Source organism: Sciurus carolinensis, chromosome 6 (assembly GCF_902686445.1).
Source record: "Sciurus carolinensis chromosome 6, mSciCar1.2, whole genome shotgun sequence".
Lineage (NCBI taxonomy): Eukaryota > Metazoa > Chordata > Mammalia > Rodentia > Sciuridae > Sciurus > Sciurus carolinensis.
In genome coordinates, this window is record NC_062218.1 from 15,521,679 (window position 1) to 15,544,095 (window position 22,417).

Here is a 22,417-nt window from a genome sequence, read left to right on the forward strand (position 1 = left end):
CTCCTTTTACAACCCAAATTCTGTAGACTGGCCCACAAAATCTTTTACCTTCTGACACAAAAGTAGTGTCAAAGGGTGGCTTAAAGACGAATCTTAGGCCTCTTACTTCCCTACTTGACACTTAAACATTACAGAAAAAGTGTCATCCGTGTCAGATAAGGAGTTTGCATTCAAAGGTAACCTGGAGATGGGACTTGGACTATCACCTCTCTTTCTCAAAAAAATCTACTCTCACCTTTATCTGACCCCAAACCAAAGTTTCTACTTTGTCTTCCTATAATCCCTACTATCACTCTGCTTTTTAAAGTTAACTAATTTGTCATTATCAATTGAATCACTTTCAATTTGTTTTACTAATTGAAATTCGGTCACACTTTCATTTTCTTTACAACTCAGCTCCAATCCCATTTTTTCCCACAAAGACCCTGACCTCTGCTACCTGACAAGAGTACTTCCTTCAATAAATTATTTCATACTAAGCTGAATTTGCTATTAATCATTTACATCTTTGCCCTATTCTTACTACTTTAAACAGTTAAAAACTCTTTGCAAAAAGTAAATTACATAGATTAAATGTAATTAAGTCCTTGATACATTCACGAGAATGCATGATTTTAGTGTAGGAGCTGAATCTTTGTTCTAATTCTCCATGTTTTCCATAAAGTAGAAATTCCACATTCTGTCAAATGAAGGAATGATATCATAAATAGTAACCCACTTCTGTCACTGATGATTTAATTCAGTGGTTTTCAAATGGAGTGATTTTTACCCTTCAGGAAATGCTTTGGCAATGTCTGGAAATATCACAACTATTGTGGGGGCTTCTATGGTACCTACTGGGTTGAGGCGAGGGACACTATTAACAGTGGTTTCTAAAAATGCTCCTCTGATACTGAGGCTTCAATAACATTTCTTAAGAAATATCGTTTTGTGTCCAAAGATGACCAAAGAGAGTTTCAAAGCCACCACCCTAGCTTTAACCAGAGAATTCCTATAAACAACTGTATTAGACAATGAACTCTTCTGAGATCTTGAATTTAAGTTGGCCACTATTAAGAAAGAATCCAACAAAAATCAAACCACAAGTGGAAACCAATGGTGATTTTATTAGGTAAAGTGAGTTAGAAAATACTGAACTACTATAATGGACAAATAGCATACAGAAACTCTCGTTTGTTGGTTTTCCTACTGCAAGTGTGTAGTAGGAAGTTTCTCTGGTTACATGGAGTGTAGGAGTTCCCTGGCTAAAGAGGAAAGGGGTTTCACTGGGGAGCTCCCGAGTCACCCAGAAGGGGAGAATGGATGAAGCATGATGGTTCCAGACCAATGCCCCAAACACAGCAAAGAACCTTTGGGAAAGTAAATAGCTGCTCCTCTCCACACTGGGTGCTGCAGGTAGGCCTGCTACCTCTTCAACTCTGGGAACTCAAACAGAGTGGACCCGTGTGCCCGCCTGCAATGATCCTTTCGCTCAGGAACATGATCTTTCTGGGAAGGAGAGGGCAGGCAGACAGACTATGGCAATGCCTTGTACATGGGTCCAAGCTCCTGACTCACAGCTGGATAAGCTGAATCTGCTCCAAGGTGCTTAAGTTGCATTTCCATAGCACAAGTGCAGAAAAGCCTGGGAAAGAAAGGAATGGAGGAACTTTAGGTTACATAGAGGAAAATGAGAGGGAGGAGGGGACAGGGTATGAAAGATGGTGGAATGAGACGCATATCATTACCCTACGTACATGTATGATTACATGAATGGGATGAATCTACATCATACACAGCCATAGAAACGAAAAGTTGTACCCCTTTGTGTACAATGAATCAAAATGCAATCTGAAAAAATAAATAAAAATTTAAAAAAGGAAAGGATCTAGCATTTTCAATACTTAAGGAGAGACTGGTTTTCTGTACTTGACCAGATTAATAAAGGCAGGAGTCTTCACACATAGATAGGGTACATACACAGAACAGCCTTCCAAGGTGACTACTAAAGGTGTTTTAAAATACAAAAAAATACTATTCAATTTTAATATGAATATGAGACATAAGCTAATGATAAACTTGTTTAAAATGAGAACTGCAATTTTGTATCAGTGTAGCAATATGGTTATATAGAGCTAGCTTCTAAATCAAGGTGCTAGAAATGCAATGAAAACACACCTGCTTGCTCCATTTAATTTATGAATTAATATAAATGAATTATTACTCAGGGTCTTCTCTTCATATTTACTTTTTCCTTTCTATGGTAAATCAATCATAGATATTCAAGTAGTATATTTTTTTTCTTAACTCTCATTATCAGGTGTGAAATAGGTAATTGAATTTGACCTCTTTTAACAATGACCTATTCTTAAGGCTGTGAGAATAGGAGACCATAAAATCACCTGTCATTTCCAGAATTATTACATCTGGAAATATTCTCATATCTAGGTTTGGGTATGTAAGAGAAGAAAAAAAAAAAAAAACAAAACCTAGCAGATCGTTTTCTTTGTTTTGAGGGTGAGTAGATCTTGAAGTCAGCAAGTTTAATAAAGTTGTTGAGAATATGAGGCTCAAGGATCACCCTGGGGTGGTGCACTTTGGAAGTGGTGGTAATCTTTATGGAGTAAAGTACCCAGAGTCTTAAGTGACTCTCTGAGAATATTTCTCCCCAGAGATTGTTAATTTTCTGAAATGGAGAAAATATCTTTTAGAATCTGCTATTACCTGTGTCAGCTTGAAGAGCAATTCACATTTAAATAGCTGTTTCATTGCTTCTCATCCTTTGCCAGCTGTAGGATCCTGAAACACTAATGTGCATCCAGGAAAGAGATGGTATTGTAACATCACAATGTTAATATACTGTGAGTGTCATGCCTGACTTTTCTTATTGAGATGTCATCAGTTATTACATGATCTAGCTAAAAATTTAATGGAAGGTGGTAGAGAGTAAAAGCTGTTTATATTAAAATCTTGCACGAGTTTATGACTTCTCTGAGACATATTATTTGTTTTTCTCCAGTCTACCTATATTCTAGCCTTTAGGATACAGTAAATGCTTAAATTAAGTTAAATGCATAGCATATTATTTTCTAGATAACTCAACTCTAACCTCAATATGTTATAAGACTTTGCTTTAAAATTATGATTGCTTTATCATTGACTTGGATAATTCACAAGGTTAATTGCATGTAGAGTTTAAAATATGTTCTAAATGAAGTATTTTGGAAAGCAGAGTTGTAGTTTTTAAGTGTAATTTTATTTGTTCGGTTAAATTATGTATGATTGTTTTGATAGGTAAATAAATGTCCAGATATTAACAATTCCATGCCAACTAATCTCTAAACATTGAGCTTACTTTAGAATTAGTTGACTGTAAATATCACTCATTGTCCTGTCCCTTTCCTGAAATTTGGTGAATTTTTAGAACTTGGAGATAATAGAGTGAATACTTGAATTTGTGCCTTCACCAAGTTGATGCTTTTTTACAACTTGCAAATTAAGAATTAAAAATAAAAATTCTTCTTTGTCTTAAAAACATGCAGTTTAATTCTAGTAGTCCAAGACATTGTGGAACAGTTTTGCTTAAAAAGAAAGAAAGAAAGAAAGAAAGAAAGAAAGAAAGAAAGAAAGAAAGAAAGAAAGAAAGAAAGGAAGGTAGGTGTAAATAGCCTTACTTTCTGACTGATAGAATAGTCTTCCCACTGTAACTTCTTCCTCTGATGCTCCCTATGTTGATTTTGCTTCCAGGTTTTCTCTGATCCTGCACTAAGTGCTAGTTGATCCCAAACAAGAGGGCATGCTTTTGTTTTGTTTTGGCATGTACATATTGATTTATACTTTCAGGGCATTCTACTGAATTTTAGTGACTTTTAGGCCTGCTTTGATTCCATAGCCTGGCTCTTGGAGAAAAAGCTTGTCTTACTTTTCTTTGTATGTGAAAATGTGTAGGAAACCCCTTTGCTCACAAGTCATTCAAATATTTGGTGAATTAAATTAACTTCTGAAAAATAAATTCTGTTAAAAAAAAAACCTGAAAAATAATCAACAGAAATGTTGCATTTGTCTTAAAAATAGTTCATGGATAATTTAATTTTTCATTATTTTTATATATATAAATGTGTTAGTAGTATATTCTTTCCCCACAGTTGCATACTTGCATGTGTAGAGATAGATACACAGACACTAGCATACATGTGTGGTGTGTGTGTGTGTGTGTGTGTGTGTGTGTGTGTGTCCCAATGAAAAGGTTTAATTCATTTGTAAAATGTTTGCTGAAATTAAATATTTTTATTATAAACACATAGAATTCTGATCATATTCCCATTTGTCCAAGATAGAAACATGTTTGATTTTATTGCTTTCCAATTTCTCTCAACACAATTTCAGCCTTCACTCCCCATCCCATTCAAAGATTTCTCTTCTATGACTCAGTAAGAAAGCATTTGTTCTTTATTTATCCTCTCTTTTGCTCATGTTGTTTTTGCCTATTTTCTAAAAGGGGACCCTTAGGGACTCTTTCGTAACTTGTAAGTAGAGGGAGCTGAAGTCATTATTCCTGTCTTTTGCTCTTGTGACTTTACTAAACTTCCCTGTGTGTCTGGCCTATTTTAAATGGATATTGCCAAGTGGTGCAGTGATCACCATGGGCAGTCCTTCTATCCTTTAGTAAGTAAGCCCTTCAATGAGTGTTTGCTTCTTGGTGTATTTGCTAGATTGTGGAGAACATTATATATGTTGGGTGAGGTTAGTCAAAATTCCAGGAAAACTGGAGAAATCCCAGTGTGTGGTGTGTTACATAAAGTCTTTCAAATTTCTTGATATTTTAGCAGTTTTAAGTGGAGTTTCATTTAAGTCCATTCCATGGACACTAATCGAGTCTTTGCTATATGTAAGATACTGTGGGTAGTTTGTGCTTTTTAAGATTCTCTGAAACATCCATTCCCATAGCTTTATCTACCACAAAAACAGGGATAAAAATTACATTTTCATCTTCAACCTGAATCTCTCTCTGGAACCTCAGACCCTTCTACAGCTGCCTATGGACAAGTCCACTTGAGAGTCTAGGAAAAGAGAGCTCACAGCAAGTCCTTAATTCCCTTCATCCCTTTTCCAGATGCAGGAAGTGGTAACGATCCTGACTACTTGTCCTTGTAGAAACTTTCATTGTCAACGTTGCTTAGTTAAAAACCTTATAAAATGCAAGACATTACTAACTACTGAGTGGAAATTACTTGGCAATACTTTTCTACCCAGAAATCACACCTAACCAAAGCAAAATATTATGAACTGATTTGCGTCACCTTGAAATTCACATGGTAAAGAACTAACGGGACTGTATTTCAAGATGGGACCTTTAAAGAGGTGATTAACACCATGATCTTGGACTTCCAACCTCCAGTACTGTGCAAAAATACTGCTGGTTAAGTCACTTGGTCTATGGTGTTTTTTTATGGCAAGTCTAGAAGCGAATACACTACACAAAACAAGACTAGAGACCCTGAACTCCACCAGCGTTCCCTGGGCCAGCATGTACCTCATGGATATATTGCCAGCAATTTCACGCTCCTGTTTGATTCCATTAGCAATATGTGCCCACGCAAAAGGGACAGCAGGGAACTACGTCTGGCAGGTATGGGGTTTTCCTTCTGTGCCTGGGCTTGGTTTACATCCATTCCATACCATTAGTATCATTTAATGTTTAATACCCTGTATGAGTTCTAGAATTTTGGAATGACAAGTATTTGTCAGCAGTATTTGGTATTTCCAGCAGTCCTACAAAATACCTGAAATTTTACTGTTCAAAATTGAAGGAACCAGTGCAGGCCATATAGCCCATCTAGTAGAGTGCCTGCCTCTCATGCTGGAGGCCTGGGTTCGAGTCCCCAGCACTCTGGGTTCCTGGAAGTTACCACCAAATGAAACCAACCTCCCATCGTCTCTTTGGGGCTGGGGAGATAGCTCAGTTGGTAGAGTGCTTGCCTTGTAAGCACAAGGCCCTGAGTTCGATCCCCAGCACCCAAAAAACAAAAAAAAAAAAAACAAAATTGAAGGAACCATTTCAGAACTGCAAATATGCATCTCAATATATAGCCCATAAATTAGTTTCTTAGAGCTCCTATAACAAAATACAACAAATCAAAACAAGAAAGTTGTTCCCTTACATTCCTGGAGGCTAGAAGTCCTAAATAAAGCTGTGGACAGGTCCCTGCACTGTCTGAAGTCTCTAAGGAAAAATATGTTGATTCCTCTCCTCTCTCCTCTTAGTTTCTAGTGTTGTTGGCGATCCCTGGTCTTCCTTGGCTTATAGACACACCGGTATAATTTCTGCCTCCATCGTCACATGGTGATCTTCCTGTGTGTCTCTACCTCTCTGCCTACCCTCAACCCTGTTTTTTTTTTTTTTTTTTTTTCATATAGTCAATGGTCGTATTTGATTATGTGTCTACCCTACACCACTAACTTGTTTATTAGCCCAAAGATCCCAAACAGAACTCAGTTCCTCCTTCACTTTATTTCTTAATTTTGTTTCGTACTTGGGATTTAACCCAGGGGTACTTTACCATTGAGCCGCATCCCCAGCTGTTTTTATTTTTATTTTGAGACAAGGTCTTACTTGGTTGCTTGGGGGCTTGCTAAATTGCTGAGACTGGCCTGGAACTTGCAATCCTCCTATCTTAGCCTCCCAACTCACCGGGATTACTGGTGTGTGCCACCACACCTGGCTCACTTTAATTATTTAAAGGTAAAAAAGGGCATAATGCATTGTTCATTCATTTATTTATTCACTCATACAGCAGGTATTTATTTAGCATCTACTGTGCCAGGCATTGTTTTAAACCCTGGTGGTGAAACTCTTAAGGCAATCCAGGCCCTTATTTCTCACAAGCTGTTATTTTAACTGTAGCATTTACAGTGACACATGAATAGGTAGATAGTTAAGGGGGGGATTTGCTAGTGGTAAGAGGTATGAGGAAACTAGAGGAGGTAATGGGATATGGAATGACTCAGTGGGTGGAGTGGGGTGAGAGCACCCTTACTTAGACAAAGTGACAGGGAACATTCCTTTTGCTGAAAGGAATGCTGAAACTGAAATCTCAATGAAGAAAGTTCTGGTGCAGAGCCGTTCTAGGTGGAAGGAAGGGGAAATGAAAACGTCTGAATGTCCATGGAGTAAAAAATAAAGAGAAAGCTCCCATAACTGGTACTTAGTGTTTCTGGGGAGTGGAACCAGAGAGCATCAGACAGGTGCAAGTGCTCGGGTCCCATGCCCATGACAACGAGATGAGAGTTTACTCTAATTGCAAGTAGGTAGTTTTTAGTTAAGACTGTCATTCGTATTTTAGAAAATACTTTCTGTCTACTGTCTGAAAATTAAAACTATGAAGACAAATAGTGGAAGCAGAAATTAGTTTAGAGGTTATCGAATTAGTGTAGGTAAAAGTTGAAATTGGTTTAGACTAAAATTGGAACAGTGGAGATAGTGACAGTCTTTGCCCAGCTGTATCAGTTATCTACAAGGAACAGCAACATTGCAACTGTGATATGTCAAATAATGGTCACCCAAAGATGCTTACAAGCTGTCCTGTGGATGTTTCATGTTTCATGTTACTTGGGATTTTGCATATAATTTAGACATGTTAAAATAAGGAGATTATCATGGGTTATCTCTGAAGGTACCATGTAATTTTGTGAACCCTAAAAACAGTGAACTTTCTCTAGCTATAATAAAAAAAAAGAAAGAAACGTAGAGTTGAAGCACTAGAGGTATTGGCCTTCCAATGCTGTAAGATGGTGCGTGAAGCACATGAGAATGAATGCAGGCAGCTTCTAGGAGCAAGGCCCTACCCCAAGTGACAATCAGCAAGGAAATGAGGTCTTCATTATTCCAACTGCAAGGAAATGATTTCTGCCAACAAACTGATCTAGTTTGGAAGCAGAGTCATCTCTAGAATTTCCAGAAAGGAACTCCAATATTTGACATCGTGAAACTATGCAGAAGACTATTAGTCAGCTTCCATGCCTGACTTTCCATTGCTGAGATAAAGCAACTTCAAAAGAGGAAAAGTTCATTTTGGCTCATGGTTTTGGACTTTGCATTTCATCACCAATTACCTCCATAGCTTTTGGGTCTGTGGTGCAGCAGTACATCACAGCAAGAGTATGGAGAAGAAATTGGTCTCATGGTGGCCAGGAAGCTGAAAAAAAGAGAAAGAGACCATTGTCTCACAGTCCTCTTGGAAGTCACAACCCCAATGACCTAAAACCTCCCACTAGGCACCACCTTTTAAAGATTTCCACCACCTTCCAGAAGGACTGAGAACTAAGTCTTTAAGAGATGGGTCTTTAGAGGATATTCCAGATCCAAACTATAGCAAGGTCCCATTGAAGCTGAGCTACATAGTACTGGGACTTTTGTCCTATGGAATTGTGAGTTAATAAATGGATATTTTTGGAAATACTTAATTTATGGTCATTTTTATAGCAGCAATAGAAAATGAATTCAATATCCATGATCTATGCCACAAGGAATTGATCTAAGATCTGTCCTTTCTATTCCCATTGCCATAAATATTCAGTAATGGGTTACTCTTTTTGGAATTCAATACCCAACTCCAAACTAATTTTGTGTTCTATCATCCACATTCAGTCAGTTCTAAAATACATATCTGACCAGGGCATTCCTTCTTTATTTGTGTGAATACATTCTTTCTGCCACTGAGATCAATTCAGATAGCCTTTCCTCCAAGACGTCTCTGTGACAGCCATTTTCCAGCTTGGGTGTTCCTCTTTGATGCTTCCAAAGTTCTATATCTGGGCTCATGTCCTGCTCCTTTGTAGAACCATTTTCTTTTTTAAAGAACAGCAGTGAGTTTTTAATTTCTCAAATGATACATGAAAACATTGAAATAATCCAGAGTATGTAAAGATAAAAGAAAGCACCGTACACATTTTCAGTTCCTTTGTAACCTCATGTGAAGGCTTGTCAAGAGTCAGGCCTGTCAAGAGTTCATAGATTTCCTATGTATATATAAATTGCAGTATGACGATTCTATTCGTCACATGTAAACTTACATACAAACTAGTATGTCCTTTATAAGAATGTAGAGCACTAATTCTTTGCAATCTAATCTTTTCTGAATTTTTTCACTAATCACATTTAAGCTATTTTTTAGGGTTCATAAAATAATGCTTTCTTTAAATGGGTTTCACTTCATTGCATATTTGTTCTGGAGAACTTTAAAAATACTTTCTAACTCTGTCTTGGTATTGCAATTATTTCTATAACTAACACATATGTATGCATTTGAGCACTTATGAAAATATATTTGCAAAATAAATATGGCAAATAGCAATCAATAAAAGGGAATGCCATTTTAAATTGCCAAATCACCTTCCAGAAATACTGTGCCAGTTCCCATCTCTCATCAATTTTGTGTAAGACTACATAGTTGTTTATAACCTAAGTATGGTGTGAGATTGCGAGGTGGTTTGTTATTCAGCAAAAGACAGATAAAATGCCACACAGACAATTCATCCATAAGGCGTCTTGGTCAACTAGTAGGAGTTCCAAACAATAAAAGAGTGACAGGGGAAGGGGGACATTAAAATAACAACAGCAAGTTTTCCTAAGCCTCACGTTACACAGGTCTTTCAATGCAGGGAAAGATAGAAAAGTCACAATTTGAGGATCAAACTGCTACAGCAAAGAAGAGTATGTAATTCCAGTTTTTAACTGCTAAAGTTAATGTGATTTATTTATACTTCCCTACTGATTTTAAACTTGCACACACAGCCAAAAGTAGAACAGAATGCAAACCTTCTCACCTTGGCAAAGCAAAAGAAAATTTATTGTCAATAGTACCTGGGGGCTACTTAGCAAGGAGAGAGAAGAAGAGTTATGCAAGTGATTTGCTTCTCTACACCATCAAAAGTAGAGTCAAAACTTATAATCAGTTAATATAAGCAAAATTAGAAGTTATGCCCATTCTTTGAAATTACAAAGGTAACTGACAGAGACCCAGGGCCAAAATTGGGAGGTAGAGAATATTGAGAGTGATACAAGTGAAATAGACCTTTGCTTTTAATAAGAGGAGGTTGATGAGTAATTTATGAAATTATAAATAAAGGCAGAGCTGGAGAAATGCAGTATATAGGGTAATGGCGACAACCACCCAAGCACTAAAACTGGCAACTCTGAGGAAAGGACAGTTCTGGGGAGGATAAGGGGTGGTGAGGACAGTGCCTTTTTATTGTACAGCTTTCTGTGTTGATTGATTTTTTTTTTAAAGATATTCTTAATCTTAAGTAAAAAAAAAATCATAAGAAGGAAATGTCTTTTTAAAAATTTTTTATTTTTATTTTCTGTGCTTTTATATAAGAATAATATTATGGCATTTTCAGATAAATGGAGGGAATTGGAGAATATCATGCTAAGTAAAATAAACCAATCCCCAAAAACCAAAGGCTGAATGTTTTCCCTGATAAGTGGATGATGACATATAATGGGGGTGGGAGCTGGGGGCGGTGAGAGAAGAATGGAGGAAATTTAGATTACATAGAGGGAAATGAGAGGGAGGTGGGTAGGAAAAAATGGTGGAATGAGAAATGTCTTTTTAAGGATAATAAATACAACAATTTAGAGTACAATTGATTTGTTTCTTTTGTTTATACACAAATAACAGGAAGCAAATCTTTACATTCAGACTTAATATTTTTCTCCAATGTTCAAAATTCCAACTCATTTTTCTTCCGAAAACCAGAGACTGTTATGAGCAGAGGCGAGAGCTGCCTGCACTTCTTATGCTGGTAAATCAAATGGCCTGTATTTGTCAGACAGTATGATCAAGACTCTTACTGAAGTCAAAATCAAAAGCAAAATGTAGATTCTAAAATATTAGATTCAGAGTAAATGAAAATGGTGACTTCCACATTTTACACATGGCCCTGTATGAGAGCATATGTAATTCATTTCTTTCTCAGTAAAGTATATGCTTCTTGAAGAGGTGAGTTTTTCAATGAAATATGTATCATTCCTCTTGCCAAACACATTAATTTGGTCATATTCAATGCTCAAAAATGTAAGTTGAAGTGAAGTAAATTATAAAGTATATGTAATTGAAGGCTCTATAAATCCGGAAAGATTAGCAGGGTAAAGTTGACCAAATTAGTTCTGATTTTAAAAGTGTGAAGGAGTCATTTAAATTGTCAAATACACTACCCAGAACCTTCTGGCCAGTATCTCCATTCACGGTGCAATAGAATCCCAGACTGGGTGTTGGAGGTTGGTTTCCAATCTTAGCCCTGAACAAGGACATATCTTTCCTGAATTTCGGTGTTCATAAATTAATGAGGAATTCCTTCTAGGGTAAACCTACTATGACAATACCTTGAACTCTTGTCCCTTCGCTATTGAGCACTGGGCTCAGTGAAATGGACTCACATTATCAATCCAATCTACCACCTAAGTCTTGAAATACTTGAGGTTTTGGAATGCTTAGTTACTCAACTGGAGATATCCTTGGTTCTCCACAGAAGCAACAAAGGAATCTGAAAATTCATAGAAAGAAATCTGTTGTGAAAAATAATTATTAAATCTTCCATAAAAATATTTCCAGTATTGAAATAACATCTATACTCCAATGAAATCTATCTAGTAAATGCATCTCAAGTATTTTTCTCATATTTAATAGGTTTTGACTATTCTTATACATTTCTGCTACAAATATTTTTGGAATAGAGTAAAAAATTTTTATAATGGAAAATGTACTGATAACAATGAAAGATAAAACACAGTAGCCATAATTTTTTTCTCCATGCTTGAAAAAAATGTACATGTGTATGTATACATATGTGTGTATGTGCATACATATAACAATGTCATCAAAATCATGCTTAATTTAATGAATTAAAAATGTTGTAGAATTAAACAATCCATCATCATAGGACATTTTCATATTAATGTCTTTAGGAACTACTTTTTTCTTTATTAAATACAAAAGGAAATAAAATTTCAAGAATATGAATTGTTCCATAGCACAATTTTTGTTTAAAATCTTTAAAAATATATAGTAAGACCACTAAAATATTTTTTAAAAACATCTTAGGAAAGCTATGCTATTTTTCCTCAAAACAATCTGAAAATGGTAATATTTAAATCATAAAACATTGATTTATAATCTGTTATGCTGTTACTAAACAAATGTCTGTTTTAACCATATGTAAAAGTGTAATTGACATGGGAAAATATAATAATTTAGATTTTATGGGTTTTGAGTATGTTCATTCACATTTCTTGACATGTAGATGGAACCAATATTGCTGCATCTAATCATGACTTTCCAACGTTTTTATATTCTAAAGAATTTGAGAAATTTTACATACACTCAAAAAGTTTATAAAGTTCAATTAAATTTCTGATTTCTGAATTGAAATGAGAAGTAAAATACAAGGCAGGTTAAAAAGGGAAAATTTTTTTTTCCTATTCACTTAACTACAAAAGACTTTAAATCAAATTGCAAAATTATCCAAAACACTTAAATTTAGGTTGGCTACCCTCTTTAGGGTTTTAGTGCATTATCTGCTATTTTTCTCCCATCCTGTCCCTCCAGTTGTCTCTAACCTGACCTCTCTCTGCATATGCTGGTAGCCTAGGTTGCAGGGAATGGTCTGCCAATACAGAATGCTGCTTTGTGTTGACCTCCTGCGCCTTTGGCTGGAAAGTGACCTTAGGAGAATACAGGCAGATAGGTGAGGAGAAAGGAGACCCCATTCAGCTGGCCAGAGCGGAACAAACCCCATAATCAATAATAGAGTGACATATGCCATTGCCAACTTGTCCCCCGACAGGCTGCTCTCAGCTCTGGAAGGATTTCATTGACTTCGTGGTGGAGAGGGCTTTACATATCCAGTGCCCTGGACTTTTGTTTCTGGCTGGAGGCAAGATGTGATAAATGGCAAGGGTCAGGAGTGTCATGTTTCACAGTGGAGATCCTTATGCTTTATAAATTGACAACCTCAAAGAAAGAGTGGCTTATTTTTTTTTTATTGTAAACAAATGGGATACATGTTTTTTCTCTGTTTGTACATGGAGTAAAGGCATACCATTTGTGTAATCATAAATTTACATAGGGTAATGTTGTTTGATTCATTCTGTTATTTTTTCCCTTCCTCCCACCCCTCCCACCCCTCTTTGAAAGAGTGGCTTATTTTAATGAACTTTGTGGTCCCTCCCCTCTTATCCTCTCAACTAATATATATATATTGACCTTTAAGGGTACAAGGAGAGAAAAACCTTCTAAAAGATAGGGAGGAGGAAAAAAGGAAAGAAAAGGAATTAAAAATCTTGAATATTAATTTTCCTTCTAAATAAATGTTTAAAATACTTTCTTTAATAGAAAGGAAAACAGTGGAGTAGAAGAAGGGGAATGAGGGAGAGGAAGGAGGGACAGGAAAGAGGAGGGACAGAAGGAACCGAATTAACCAAACCATATCATGGTCCTGTAGGAAACATCACAAAGAATTCCACCAACGAAAACATAAATGAACAAATGCATATTCTGCACTTTCCTCAATGGGCTTGGAGAGCTTAGAAATAATAAGGAACAGTTAAGCACATTTTTACAGAAAATCATGAACTCAGAGAAGTAGAAATTAGTACCAGAGCACTGCAGCTACTTTTGTTCTGTTTTCTAAAATCTCACAACTGGGTTTCAGATAGAGGAAGACAGAAAGTGACCCAGGCCCAGGACTACTACGCTCCCGGGCTGCGCACAGTGTGGTTACACAGGAACCACAGTGTGACTTCCTCTGCCTCAATGCCTGGGATCAGTGTCTGCAGGGGAGGGGGACAGGGGAACTCACACAAACACACTACATTCACAAAACGGAAAGTGTGCTATTGGAATAATCTAAGCATTTTCCTTAATATGTACGCAGATTTAACACTGAACAAAATTTCACCTGGGTTTGGGAATGTGTGCTCTTGTGTAATGTGATAATCTTAGTCTACAATATAGAAGAAAATGTGAAGTATGAAATATGGTCACAACTCTTGGAGAAGGCTAGATCGGGGGTACTGTTATAACAGATCAAAACATATTATAGTACAGCTAACTTAGAATTAGTTCCTGGACAAACAGAATAGGACAGAGGGAATACATTCGTTAATTGGCACTTGTTATACAGCAAATGTGCCATCACAGAGTGATGTGGAAAACACAGTTCTCTTCCTTTAGCTGGTGCTGGAAAATTGAGTATCCAATTATAATATAAAATAAAATTTCAGATTAACTAAAGGTCTAAAGTACAATAAAGCAATTGAAATAATCTAGAAGTTTTTAAGTTCCCAAGAATGGGTGTCTTAAACTAGCTCCAGAATTGTTTTAATCATAAATATTGGTAAAATTTACTACTTTAAAGTTAAGAATCTTTTTCTGCTACTCAGGAGGCCAAGGCAGGAGGACTCTCAGAGCATTGCAGCCTCTTTTGTTTTGAGTTTCTCATAAACAAGTACAATTTCAAGGTCAGCCTGAGCAGTTCAGTGAGATCCTGTCTCAAAATGAAATAAAAAGAGTGGGGCTCTAGCTAAGTGCTGGAGCGCTTGCTTAGCATGTACAAGACTCTGGGTTCAGTCCCAATACAAAAAAGAGAACAAAAGCAAAAACCAAGATAAACAAGCAAAAAATTAAGAACTTTTGTTCATTAAAAGGCCTAAGGATAAAAGGACCAGCGATGAGGGCACTAACTGATTAGAATGTGAGCTCTTTAAGTGTCATAGCCCCCTAAGAATATGATTCTGTGAATGAAGCAGAACTTGAGAGTCACCCGCCACTCCCTCACTTGGCTGAGTGCTCTGGTGCTCGGCATGATCCATGCAACCTCTCTGTGGTACCCTTCAAACTGGGGAGAGAACAGCTGCAAGATGTGTAACCAATACAAAAATGGTGTTCGACTATGGAAACAACTTCAAAGGTCATGACAACAGAAATAAGTCGAAAAGTAAAAATTGCAAAGAGGCAAATAAAAGAGCAGACAAGAAAAGTTCAATGGCATTTTGTGTACACTTAATCTCAGTAAGAATTGGGATACATCCGAAAAAGAGCAAGTAAGACAATCTGATTAATTAAAAAAAATCAGGGTAATTAAATGCAAACCACAGGGAGATATTACACTCTCATGAGATGGACAAATTTGTATTACGATGTGTGTCTGAAAGGTTATGGAGCAATGGAAACCCATTTCACTTTTGTACCCAGAATAAAAATTGGTACAAAAGTGTGGATAAATAATTTAATTAATGCATATCCTCTGAATGATCAGTTCCACTATAGATAAAATACAGAGCAACATATTCCTACACATGGAAGTTATCATGGCTCAGAAACAAACTAAATGCTCATTAACAACAGAATAGATGAGACAAAGGTGACTTATCCCATTCCAAATAATAATATAGCAATGCAAATAACATAAAACATGTACAGCGTAGATAAAATGTAAATGTTGATCAATTAAATAAACTTGCATGTTTATTTCAATTACATGAAATTCATAAAGGGGTGAACCAAAAATATATGGTATAGAAACATATATTAAGGTATTAAACTAAAGACTGTCAAAAAGTTACTGAAATTGAACCCAAAATGGTAATTATATCTGAAGAGGGACATGTGTGATTCTCAAGAAGCACTGGTGAAATTTGCAAATGCAGCAAAATTCTATCTTCTTTAATTCTTGGAGATGATTTCTCTAATATTCATTTTTACCTCTTGGCCATAATTTGCTTTTACCTTCTATTTTCAAAGTGCACATTATTAATAAACGTTTCATAACTTTTAAATAAAGAAAATTACTCTTAGTTAATTGGAAATTTACTAATTTATCAGGTGACAGTGTATTAGTTTCCTGGGACTTTTATGAAAAAGTACTGGAAAATGGGTAGTTTAAAACAACAGAAGTTGTTCTCTAGCATTTGTAAAGACCAGAAATTCAAAAAAGCATACATATGAGCCCAGGATCTTTCTAAACACTCAAGGAAGAAACTTTCCGTGTTTATTCCTGGCTTCTACTGACCAGTGATTCTTGGCATTTCTTGGCTTAAAACTGCATCACTTCAGCTTTTCTCCTGCCTTCACCAGGCCTCCTATCTTCATGAAGGACAGCAATCAATATATGTAGGTCTCCTCTGGTACATTAAAATCTCCTCTTAACTTGTTACATCTGAGAAAACCCTGTTTACACATGAGGTCACATCCTGAGGTTCTGGGTGATGAACACTGGGGATCAGTGTTTGACCCAGTACATTGGGGTAGATGGTGTAATACTTACCGTGTGTGATCATGATTTATAAATAGTGATATGATGTTTCAATGGATGATTCACTTCTAAACCATGGAGCTGCAGAACCTGACTCAAATGTTGAGATCTGTCTGATATGAGGAAAAACTCACATTCTTGAAGCTAGAGAAAGCAAACTATCTGTAGATTTTAGGAAGAAGTTCTATGGAGAAACTGTCAGATCCTTTTGGAAACTATAGCAATCATGATAGGGATTTATTTTTGAGAATTATAATTATAATTATAATTATCTTTAATCACTGACTCTTTCTAAAGCAACACCCTACCCCAGTTTACTAAAAATGGATAGGAAAAGGAAAGACAATGGAATTAATCTGACATAACTTTCCTAGGTACATATATGAATATGACACAGTGAATCCCATCATTGTGTACATCCACAAGACTGGTGTCCTAATTAGAATAAGATTTATTCCATGCTTGTATAAACATATCAAAATAGATTCTACTGTCATGTATCGCTAAAAAGGACACATAAAAAATGAATTCCTCAAACTTAAATAAGCAGTTTGTAGACTGAAAAATGTCAAAGTTGTGTCATGAATAGTTAATAAATTTGCAATCTGATATTTTTGTTTGTGTCTACCTTTTATGCTCATTCATATTAGAGGCAGGACTGAATTTCAAAGTAATTGTGCTTTACTGGCACTCATTAAAAATATTTGTGAATTACTGATTTGTATTTAGGGTATTTTCTAACATCTTTGATTCTAAACATAAAATAATTGCTTTGTAGATAGGTTAAGTAATTTTCCTTTGCAATCCTTTTAACTTCTGCCTCCATATTCTTCCAGTTTTCCATTAGTATTTGGAGTGTTGCTTTTCAAATACATTTCTGATATTGAAATAGGAGACATCTATTGGAAAATATGAATAATTGTCTCCAGAACCAAATTGTGCATATGCTGTATCTCTTCAACTCGGCCAGCAAAGAAAAACAAAGTACTTTGGGAGCATGATGGGAAAGAGAGGAAAAAGAAATCTGGATTCATTTCAAAGTTTAAAAAAATGTCTTTGGCAGATTCAAAGGCTTGGATTATATTCAAAATATCACAGAACGCTAAAACTGGAAATTATCTTATAAATCATTACCCAGTCCAATCTCTTCATCAAATACATGAGGAGCCTGAAACCCAAGGAGAACAGATGATATGCTCAAAACTTCCCAACTAGTCAGGCATAACTCTATTATTCTGTCTCTGGGACCCAGAAGAACAAGTTTGAAAGTACACATGTTCTTCCAAATACACCAGGTCCATTAGTGCCCTGGTTTAAAGACTATGAAAATATGCAGTATTAATAAACAGTGGCGACATTTCCTGGCAGCAAAGATGTTGTTCAGCGGAGAGGAAGCTAAATGCTACAAGTGAAGAAACACTTTGGGCAGATGTTCGACTTTCACCCTCTATGGCGCCATGCTGTAGAGATTTAGATTATTCTTTTATCAAATTATTTTTTTAAGTTGTCGATGGACCTTTATCTTATTTATTTACATGTGGTGCTGAGGATGGAACCCAGAGCCTCACACATGCCAAGGCAAGTGCTCTACCACTGAGCCACAACCTCAGCCTCCAGATTCAGATTATTCTAGAGTGTACAGAGGAGGTCGTGAAAGGTTGAGAATACAAAGTATGTGTTTGGGTCCCGTGAAAAATTACAGATCGACGTGGTTAATTGTCTTTAGGATGAAAGTGAAATATTAACAATTTACCTTAATTAGCCTCCTTTCCTCTGGTTCTGGATGTTTGCATCAGGGTTCTTTCATGGGATTTGCTTCTAAGTCTTATTTTCTACCTCAGATCCCTCGGAACACAGAGGACTTCTTTTTTTTTTTTATTTTTAGTTGTAGATGGACATGATATCTTTACTTATTTTTTTTTTTTTAATGTGGTGCTGAGAATCAAACCAAATGCCTCACATGTGCTAGGCAAGTGCTTTACCACTGAGCCCCAGGCCCAGTCCCACAGAGGACTCTTGATCTCAATCCTTCTTCACTGGTTTTATGTATAAACCTAAATCTAATTTCAGAGGGACATTTAACTTGTTTGATCCACAAGGAAATATTTTTCTTCTATATATGTTAAAGGAAAGAGTAGATTATAGGTAATAGAAGACTTTAAACTAAAACACTCCAAAAACCCGTTTGCGATTTAGTATTATATAGAATTAGTGACTGTAAGCAGAAAAATCTCTTCAATACACAGCATTTGTTTTAAGTTTGTGCCCATTACCTAGACACCCTGCACATATTTCCACTCCTGAGTATCACGATTGTTTCTTCCTAGCATGGAGTGTAAATACTGTGTTCTGATTCACTCCTAGATGCAGCCCTTGAGTTGTCACCAGCTGGAAGATGGAAAAATACTTTGAAGATTTCCCCCAACCCCATGATCTCCTCATCTTTAAATGCCAGATCTCTGGCTTCTCAGCCCTTGGAGAGGAGTATAACTCAGTCCAATTTGGCCTTACTCCCATGCACCAATTGCCGGGGGGATGTTATTTGCCGAGTACAAGTAGTTCTCAATGGACCTTGGTTGGAGACATCAGAGGAATTCCATTTCCATATGCTATCATAGTTGCTAGGAAAAATCTTTCCATGTTTACAGTATTACTTTACAGGTATTAAACTTTTCAAGTTGATGTTCCAATGAACGAACAGTTTCTTGTTAGCTTGAAGAATGCTGTCAAGTTCAATTCTTTGTCACTATCTTAGCCAACTGCATTTACAAAGTATAAGATCAAGGTGGCAGGGGTTGTACATCTGTCTGCTGATCGGTTTGTGGTGCTAAGGAATCTGGCTAAAGTGAAGAAAGACCACTTTGTCGCTGCTGACTCTTCCAGTTGCAGCAGTATATCAAGCAAGAAAAATATCCATGTAATTTTGAGTTTAGGAAAATTAATGCCCTAGTTGATTTTGGCACCAAATGTGAAAACTTTATTAATTAGTTTTTTTCAAGTCTCAGGTGGAGCCTGTTTCAAGGGTAACAGAGGACCAGTTCCAGTGTCAAGCACATCATAGAACCAGATCACAGTCTCCCTCCCTCACTTCTAACTCAGTGCCAGGGTTTACCCTTGAGCATCTCAGCATTGAACACTCAGGGTGTGTTCTTCCAGAACCCCTCCGTCCTCCTTGATGGGAACTGGACATTCCATTCCACCAGGTTTTTATTACTTTGAATCACTGAGAAAAAGTGTTGAAAAATCTTGCTACCCATGATTCCTGCTACTTCCCTTACATAAATCAGTGCATGCCCACCTCAACACACGCAGCATAGGGTCTTAGCTGAACTCCCCTAGACTGAGCAAGGTCACTATTTGTATTTTGTCTGCCTAATTAAATGAAGACATGTTCTTTATTGTTATAGAGAGTTGTTAAAAACATTTTGGCTGGAGAAGAAAAAGATAGGTCAATTTCTGTTTGAATTTCCTACTATATTTGTTTTGCAAAGGTAAAAGCAAGAACTTGCTACAACATGGATAGAAAAAATATTAGAATAAGATAATAGCTATAAAATACACAAAATGTTATCACTATTTCTTTGAATAAAGAAAACGGCAATTTCATGGAAAGTTTCTTTTTTAACTTTATTTTAGTTGTAGATGGACACAATACCTTTATTTTAAATATTTTTAAATAACTTATTTACTTATTTATTTTTATGTGGTGCTGAGTCTTGAACCTAATGCCTCACACCTGCTGGTCAAGAGCTCTGAGCCACAACCACGACCCCCTCATGGAAAGTTTCTGTGGCTACTTTTTTAAAATTAATAGATTTAATTTTGTAGAGAAGTTTTAGATTTACAGAAAAATTGGGCAGAATAGTACAGAGTTCCTACATAGTCCCTTCCATCACCTGGTCTCCCCACCACCAACATTTTGCATTAATTCAGTGAATTTGTTATAATGGATGAAAAAAAACTGACTCGTTATTAACTCAAATCCATAGTTCACTACTGTGTTGTACCCTCTATGGGTTTTGATAAGTGTATATAGACATGTGTCCATCAGAAAAGTACTGTACAGTACTTTTTCACTGCCCTAAAATTCCCAGACTCCATCTCTTCAGCACTTCCTCTCAGAAGTTTTTCTGCCAACCACCAATCATTTCTATTCTCCCTAGTTTTGCCTTTTCCAGAATGTCATACACTTGCAATCTTACAAAATGTAGCCTTTATAGACTGAAATCCCTATTATGAATTATGCATTTGAGATTCCTCTTTTTGTCTTTTTTTGTTTAATCAACATTTCTTTTTACAGCTGAAAAATGTAAGAATGTACCGTGGTTTGTTTATCCATTCACCTCTTGAAGGACATCTTGGATTCTTCAGTTTATGGCCACTGCCTTGTACCATAAACATCAGGCAGATTTTGTGTGGAGGTGAGTTTTCAACACATTTGGATAAATACCTAGGGGTGTGATTGCTTGATCACATGGTAAGGGTATGTTTAATTTTGTTAAGAAACTGCCAAACTGTGTTCCAAAGAGGTTGTATTATTTTACATTACCTCCAGCAATGAAAAGAGTATTCTTGTTTCTTTCATGAATTCTTTATACATTGGTAACTAATTCAAAAAACAAATGTTTAACAAATAGACTGGTAACCTAGTTGTAGATGAAAAATATCCAGAGAATGAACGTCTTAAGTTAGGTTCAATTTACCAGTTGTAACTTACCTTCTTTCATTTTGGAACGTAATTTGGGTCTTTCTGTTTCAGTAATTAAGATACTTCCCATTACATGTCTCCTGAAATCCACATTGAAATCCTGGCCTCCCCAAGAGCAATGTGTGCTATATTAAATTTGGTCTTTGTTGATTTCTTTTCCTTTCTATATTTACCTGCAAATTTGGTTAAAATTATTTTGACTACATCTGTGAGGCACTTTCCCAAATGATTTTTACTAGGATATATTCTATTTTTAAAGTGACTTTAAACAAAAACTTTTATTAGCCATTTAATGTTAATCTAATTTCACACCATACTTCACAGTTTCTTAGCAAATACCTGTATGCTCAAATACATTGATGAGTTTTTCAATAATCTATGTACTTTCCTAACTTATTGATTTTGTGTCACAAATATATTTATAATTTACCATTATACACTATGTAAGCTGAGATTATTTTTTAGTCTCATTTATCTAACATGATAACATTTGAAAATGAATGTGGAACTTTCAGTTAATGTTAAACTCATGGCACAGTTTTATTCCAGAAATATTATTTACAAACACAGATCATGTAAATATGATATAAATAGCACAGTGATTAGAAGGACAGTAGATTGTTAATTCTCCTATATTAAAATTTTATCTTTGTTCCACTTGTGAGTTATCTTCTATTTAGATGATCTTAGACATTTTAGGACATGGGGGCTTAGAGACATACTGTATTCATTTTAGAAGCAAAAAACAACTTTATTTTGCAGAGCACTTGAAAGGGAACACTCTACTTACATTCCCATTGTTTTCTTAAGGAAACTATTCTTTTTCAGAGGAACAGTGCTAGCTTCACACCTCACTGTTTTAAGTTTATTCATACACTCCTTCCTGGAAGAGAAACACAATTTGGTTGTCAGAGTGGCAGGAGTGCAGATTCACCGTGCAGTTCCTCCGAGGCAAAGTGGAAGTGCGATGTTCTCTGTGCCTTTTCCACCTGTGGCTTCCCTGCTTTGGGTCTTCACTCCTTTTGGCTTCCCTCCTTGGGTCTCCATTTCCCAAGACACTGGGGCAAGGCCTTGCTTCCCTGAATCAAGGTGACAAATGAATCTGTGAAGGATGGAAGCAATAGGAAGCTTATCTGGCCATAGAGCCAAACTGCAACTTCAAATCATGAATCACTCAATAAAGCTGATATTTTGATCCTGGAATCCCCTTTATTTCTTAATTGGTGGTCAATTAAGAGAAAGAAAGCCTATGATTTAACCTCAGGAGGTTTCACCACAATTTGAGATAACTGTCAGGAACCGCCCACTACTATTATGCTATTTAGATGATATTTTATTTCTATATTTTTATTTATTTCTATATTTCTATATTATGGATCACTTCATATGTACCGATAGTTGCATATCAATTAGTTA

At 36.1% G+C, this 22,417-nt stretch overlaps 2 long non-coding RNA genes across 2 annotated transcripts; one reads left to right on the forward strand and one right to left on the reverse strand.

Annotated features, from left to right (window-relative positions):
* Positions 1-1,220: 1,220 nt before the first annotated feature.
* LOC124987384 (uncharacterized) lies at positions 1,221-18,109 on the reverse strand. The gene is made up of 3 exons (XR_007109180.1): positions 18,047-18,109; positions 8,092-8,174; positions 1,221-1,624 (listed from the first exon to the last, which is right to left on the reverse strand). It is a non-coding gene; the product is annotated as an uncharacterized LOC124987384 (long non-coding RNA).
* Positions 17,550-21,468, forward strand: LOC124987382 (uncharacterized). The gene is made up of 3 exons (XR_007109179.1): positions 17,550-17,701; positions 18,658-18,954; positions 20,594-21,468. It is a non-coding gene; the product is annotated as an uncharacterized LOC124987382 (long non-coding RNA).
* Positions 21,469-22,417: the final 949 nt, after the last annotated feature.